This window comes from Myotis davidii, unplaced genomic scaffold (assembly GCF_000327345.1).
Source record: "Myotis davidii unplaced genomic scaffold, ASM32734v1 scaffold169, whole genome shotgun sequence".
Classification (NCBI taxonomy): domain Eukaryota; kingdom Metazoa; phylum Chordata; class Mammalia; order Chiroptera; family Vespertilionidae; genus Myotis; species Myotis davidii.
Genome location: NW_006383005.1, coordinates 398,131 through 403,979, shown reverse-complemented (window position 1 = coordinate 403,979; position 5,849 = coordinate 398,131). Strand labels below are relative to the sequence as shown.

The following is a 5,849-nucleotide window of genomic DNA, read 5'->3' as shown; positions in this document are numbered from 1 at the left end:
CCCCCTAAAGTGTTGGTGAGGCCTCAGAGAGCTAAGGGAGAGAAGAGTGTGGATGAAAGGAATTCTCTGTGGGATTTTGATAACCGGACCTGCTGGAAATCAAGGCAAACCCCTCCTTCATCCCACCAGCTTTCATGGACCCTCAGCTCACCAGCCAATTACCATCTGAGGGCCAGACCAAGGGTAGGTGGTGGGTAGAAGGTGAGGTCTGGCCTGGGCTGCAGATGGTTTCCCTGGACAGCAATGACTTATCCTTATAAGCAATATATATCCTTAGAAGCAATACACACCGAGGCAAGAGGGAAGCACGTGAGAACCAGGACGGCCGCTCCAAAGAGATGACCACACCCTGAGACCGGGAGATTTGCTGTGGATCAGACCTGTCCTGTGCAAGAATCCTGGGCTGCCTCCTCGGGACTGAGCTCCATCCTTGGCGGTGCCCGGATGCTGGCCTTTTTTTGGGGAGACTACAGAGAGGACTCCTGCCTGGGGCTGTAGACAGGAATCCACAACCTCTAAGATGCCTTGCAGCCTACAGTCTTTAATACTTTTGTCCTAAGGTTCTTTGACTATGAGCTTTAACATTCTAAGATTTTCTTAGGTGGATTCAAAGACTTCATGGGTCTCTGAGTAAGATGTCATATTCTATGGTAATCACTTTAGGGTTCAAGTAATCTCCGAATCTGTGACCCTGATTCTGAGTCTGAAGCTCTTGGGATCTGAGTTCCCAAGTCCTTGCCATCAGACTTTGAGCCGCCGCCTGACCCAGACCGAGAAGTTCGTCGCTGCCACCAGGCTGGGGTGGCCAGAAAGGGCCGTCCCCCACTACTGCTGCCCGGGCCCCGGAAGCTTTATCACCCCATTGCTGGGACTCATTTGCTCCCTAAGATCCAGGAATACACCTGGAAGAAAGATTTCAGCAGTTTGTTGACTGACTGAGTGAGTGAGTGAATGAAGTGTCCCTTCAGCTCCATATTGTGCCCGTCTGTTACCTCTCATTCCACTATTAAAGATCAGAGGTTGAGTGTCCACCTACGAACCAGGAGGCCACAGTTCCATTCACAGTCAGGGCATGTGCCTGGGTCTTGGGCTCAATCCCCAGTGTGAGGTGTGCGGGAGGCAACCAATCAATGATTCTCTCTCATCATTGATGTTTCTCTCTCCCTCCCTTCCTCTCTGAAATCAATAAAAAAATTTATATTTTTTAAACAAAGAAGATTGGGGAGGGGGAAGAGTGTCCTAAATAATCTTCTGCCTTCCGCAGTTCCCTGCTAGCATTCACAACCCCAACTCAGGATGTACTTCCTCAAGGGCAGGGACTTTGTCCCGTCTTCAGCACCTAGAACAAAACTGAATCCCCAGCTCAGCTCAGATATCAAGGGGCTATCATTTGTGGGAGGGTGAGGTGGGAGTAGTTGATAGTGAGACCTGGGCCTGCGGGAGGGGACGCAGACAAGGGGGGACAGGGATGACCAAGGAGAGAGAAAAATAGGGACAATACTTTCAACAATAAAGATCAATTAAAAACAACAAAACAAAACAAAAAACAGACAGACAGGGAAGAAAGCTTGGACGGGTCTGTGCCCATAATGACTTAGCACCACATTTCACAGCCAAAGGAACTAAGGCCCAGCAAAGGAGTTACAGTAACTTGGGGGTCACACAACACAGTGATTAGTGTGCACCCCTCCAGGCCCCACAAGACCACCCGATGTTCCCGCGTATCTGTGCCTTGATGACTTCAAGCCTTTCCGGGGTGAGGGTCAGGTACTGGGTCTAGTTCGGGTCCCTCTGCTCCTCAGGTTGGGAAGTGAGGTTAAACTGAGTTGGGGATAAACTGCAGAAGGAGAAAGGAGCTGCCACCCAACCTCTGACCACCGCCCTTGAGACAAAGGAGAGGGCATGTAGGGGAACCAAAAAAGTTTCATCTCGACCACAGGGGTGGGGTCTGGGGAGTGGACCCCTCGCAGCAGAGCTTCTTCGTTCTACTAAAGAATGAAAACCTCTAAGTCAGTAAAATGCTATTTTACCAAATCTCTGAATTTTTTTCAGATGCTAGATTAACTTCTTACTTCCCATCTAGCAACTAAGGTGAATAATAGATTGCAACCTATTCATTTAAAAATATACCTTGCTAATCCAAATGTAGTTTTACATTTGCCAGCTCTTTTTGGATCACTTTTAGGTATGCTTCAGACATAAGTAATTGAAATATTAAAATATATCCTGAGCTCTGTCCCCCCGCCAGCCCGGCCGGCCCAGGTGAGGGGCTGCCCGGGCTTGAGGGTCGGGGTGGGGGTTGCTCAAGGGAGTGAGAGGGGTGGTCGGCCCCCGGGAGGGGTTGGAGGCCAGCCCAGAGCCGGCAAACCCGAGTCCCTGCACGTTGGGGGCAGCTGGAGGGTTCGATTGAGAACCCGGGGCCAGGTGGTCCTGTCGGGACAGCCTGAGTGTAGGGACCAGAGCCGGCTGGGGATCCAGAAAAAGTGCAGGCTTCCCCGAGAGTGTGGCCAGGGGTGTGAGCACCGCAAGGAAACGGTGGGGCCCGCGCCGGGATGCTGAGACTGGACCCTCTCCAGGGACCAGGAACGAGGAGCCGGGTCCTGGGGCCCCTTCCAGGGACAGGGGGACCCGGCCAGCCCTGCAAGCCGGGTGCTGGGGGGAAGCTGACGAGAAGGCCTGGAGTCCCCCTGGCCGCTGCCACCTGGTTCCTGGAGTCACCGCAGGGTTAAGGCTACTTCAGAGGCCGGCTTCCCTGCCACCAAACGGGGGGATTCCTGAGGCTGCTGGAGTGGGGGAAGGAGAATGAAACAGCTTCCAGCCCGGCCCCAGGCTGGCCCCTCCTCTTCCCTGGCTTCCGCCTGGTCCCTCCGGGCTGCCGGGCCCGGATGGAGGCCCGGGGAAATGAGGGGCCTGGTTCCCTGGAAGTCTGCAGGGGACCCCGCCCTTCTGCCCATCCCCCATTCCGGAGGCCTCCTGGTCTCCTTTTGTCTCTGTTCGCAAGGATTCCCAGCAGAGGTGTTTTTTACTGGCTGTGTAACGGGACGCCATCTCCATCCTTCGAAGGGGCTCTGTGGGTGCTTCTGGGGTTTGCAGGGAGCCCTGTGCTCAGGCCTGACCCCTTAGTTTCCCCCATGGTACAGTGAGGTGGGTGATCTCCAGGTCCCCATAGACCTGGGACTGGTTAGGCCTTCTTCCCTGCTACAGGCAGGGCAGGGCAGGCTGAAGATGGGGTCCTTTTTGGGGGCTGGGCCTTCCAGGCCCTTTGTACCCCCTCCCCCCCCAGCTCTGCCCTATCCCATCCTCCTCACGCCTCTGTTTTCTTTCAGAATGAAAAAGGCAGGCATTGACCTCCCCCAGAGGCAGTTTCCAGGTACTTTAGACCCTCCCTCAAGTGTTTGAGACCCTCTCTGGTGGCCCTGCTGGCAGCTGCTTCCCTTCCCTCTTTCGTACAAAAACCCGGAATACAGTCTCAACTCAGTCCTGCTTGCTGTGAGCGTCTGATGGTGTATTTGTCTTTGTGGGCCTAACGTTGGCCTCAGGGCTGGAATTTCTCCGTGGAAACATGGGCTGGGCTGTGGGAGGTCGGCTTGCTTGCAGTAACTTGCCTTCCTCCGATCCTGCTCCTGGGTTAACAGGCGGCCCTTCTCTACGGCCACGCATCTCCCTGCAGAGGCCCGTGCGTGCCCTGGAAGCCAAGGCAGGGAGGCTCCACGGCACCCCATGGGACCTGAACATGGGCCTGCTTCCCGGGTTGGAAGCCCCCCTCTAGTGGTTGGAGATAATTCCGTTTCCAGACTGCCACGTCGCTGCAGCAGCAGCAGGAGGAGAAGCAGGGGCGCAGCTGTGTGGCTGCCTGAGGAATCCCAAACCAGCTATTTGGTGCTTTCTTGAGAAGCCCCTCCCAGCCCTTTGAGGTCCCGTTGGCTGGGAGCGGGGGCTGTCAAGATGGTGACTGCCACGCGGCAGGGCTGTGTGCTGGTCTTTGTGACTGTCTCCCAAGAAGATGCTGGTGGCCTCTAGGGGACTGAGCTCTGTCATCAGCTGTCTGGACAGAGGGGGCCTTTGAAGAGGGTGACCATGTGCCTGTTGTCCTGGCGTAATAATTGATAGTGCCTCATTCTACTCTCTTGAGTGGCCTTGTTTTACGATAATTATATGGTCACTGCCTTTGCAGCTCCAGGCCTGATGAGGGAAGGAGGTAGGGCCGGGAAGAAGGTGGCCAGGCCCTGAGATATGTCCTCCCCAAGCTGTACTTTAGGATGAGTCCCTCTCTTACCTCCAAAAGCTGTCCTCTAGGGTATAGATCTCTCTTGTACCTTCCCCCAGACATTGTGAGTCTCAGTGGCCTTCCCCTCTCTCCCCATGGACCCTTTGCTTCTCCTTTGCCCTGCACCTTTAAGGAAGGAGCAGCCCAGTGTTGGGGGTAGGCTGCTTGGGTTCACTGGGTGGCTGCAGCATTAGAGTCTTCCCACAAGCCCAGCGCTCCCACAGGCAGGCCCAGGTCCTGAGGGTCTTCCACCAGGACTCTGACTTTCTGCTCTTCCTTGAGGAGGACCATGAGATGGCATGTGTGAGAGCAGGGGGACCCAGGGTTCCTCCGGACTCTTCCCTTTGCCCTGTTATCTCTTCTGTCCTGCTAGAGGCAGAAAGGACCTGAAGGAGGGGACTGTAGAAGTGTTCTATGTAAAGAAACTGTTCTGATTTGGAGACCCCAGAGAGAGGAGTGAAGTTTATCTTTGGGGACCTAAAGGCATCCCTGAACCCACAAAGCAGATGGCTGTCCCCAGCTTCCTGGGAGGCTGAACATACATCTGGCCAGTCTGTGGGGGAGGGCGGAAGAGGGGGTGTCACTGCTCCATTGAACTGTAACTTACCCCCTCCCCCAGTATCCTTCCTCTCAGGAAACCTATTCTTCCACCCAACCTAGCTCTTGTCCTGGGGATTTCCCATCACTCCAGAGGCTGTGGACAGATGGGCAGGCATGTCCCTGCTAAGACAGAGGCCTTGGCATGAAGACGGAGATCCTCACAGCTTGGAAAGTAGAGACTGAGGCTCAGAGAGGGGTGGACACACACCTGTGTGTGCACATACACTCTGAAGTCACCCTGGGGCAGCTGAGTGGGGCATCGGGCTTTCCCATTTAATAAGTGAACCAGCCAATGACTCATTAACATCCAGGACGGAATGAAAGGCCTGGGGGGAGGAACGGGCCTACGATTCTGTCCTTTGTGGCTTCCTTTGTCAGGATACCTAGGCGTCAGGCAGACCCTTAGCCCATCTTCCACTTTTTTCCACTGGAAAAGGACCCCATGTTTGTATCAGATGAGAACTAACCTTTATACCAGGGGTCCTCAAACTACGGCCTGCGGGCCACATGCAAATACAAATATTGTATTTGTTCCTGTTTTGTTTGTTTTTTGTACTTCAAAATAAGATATGTGCAGTGCGCATAGGAATTTGTTCATAGTTTTTTTTTTTTAAACTATAGTCCGGGCCTCCAACGGTCTGAGGGACAGTGAACTGGCCCCGTTTAAAAAGTTTGAGGACCCCGCCTTTATACAAACTGAGGACCCTAGGGCTGGCCCGGTGGCCCTGGTTTCTGTTCTTTCAGCAACAATCGAGGCCTGTTGTGTGCTAGGCACTGGGGATCTAGAGGGAAGCCAGGCTGGCTAGAGTTCCTATCCTCCTGGAGGTCACAGACTAGTTAGGGATAGAAATAATACCTAAGAATCTCATCAGCCTACGTGTTGTCAGGTCAGTGCAAGCAATCACTAGGGTGGATGTGATGACTTCCCAGGAACCCTGCTTTGGATGAGACACCAAACCAGGCCTCTGCGAGAGGGGCAGAC

General features: G+C 54.1%; 1 protein-coding gene across 2 annotated transcripts in view; it reads left to right on the top strand.

The window, feature by feature from the left end:
- The first annotated feature begins 2,231 nt into the window (after nucleotides 1-2,231).
- SERPINH1 (serpin peptidase inhibitor, clade H (heat shock protein 47), member 1, (collagen binding protein 1)) overlaps nucleotides 2,232-5,849 on the top strand; it is a 9,230-nt gene continuing 5,612 nt past the window's right edge. Inside the window, exons 1-2 of one of the 2 annotated variants that reach the window (XM_006777909.2) lie at nucleotides 2,240-2,262; nucleotides 3,327-3,370. The gene's annotated coding sequence lies outside the window, so the exon portion shown is untranslated. Of the gene's footprint in view, nucleotides 2,263-3,326; nucleotides 3,371-5,849 lie in introns of both variants that reach the window. The other variant, XM_006777910.2, reaches the window with a different exon arrangement.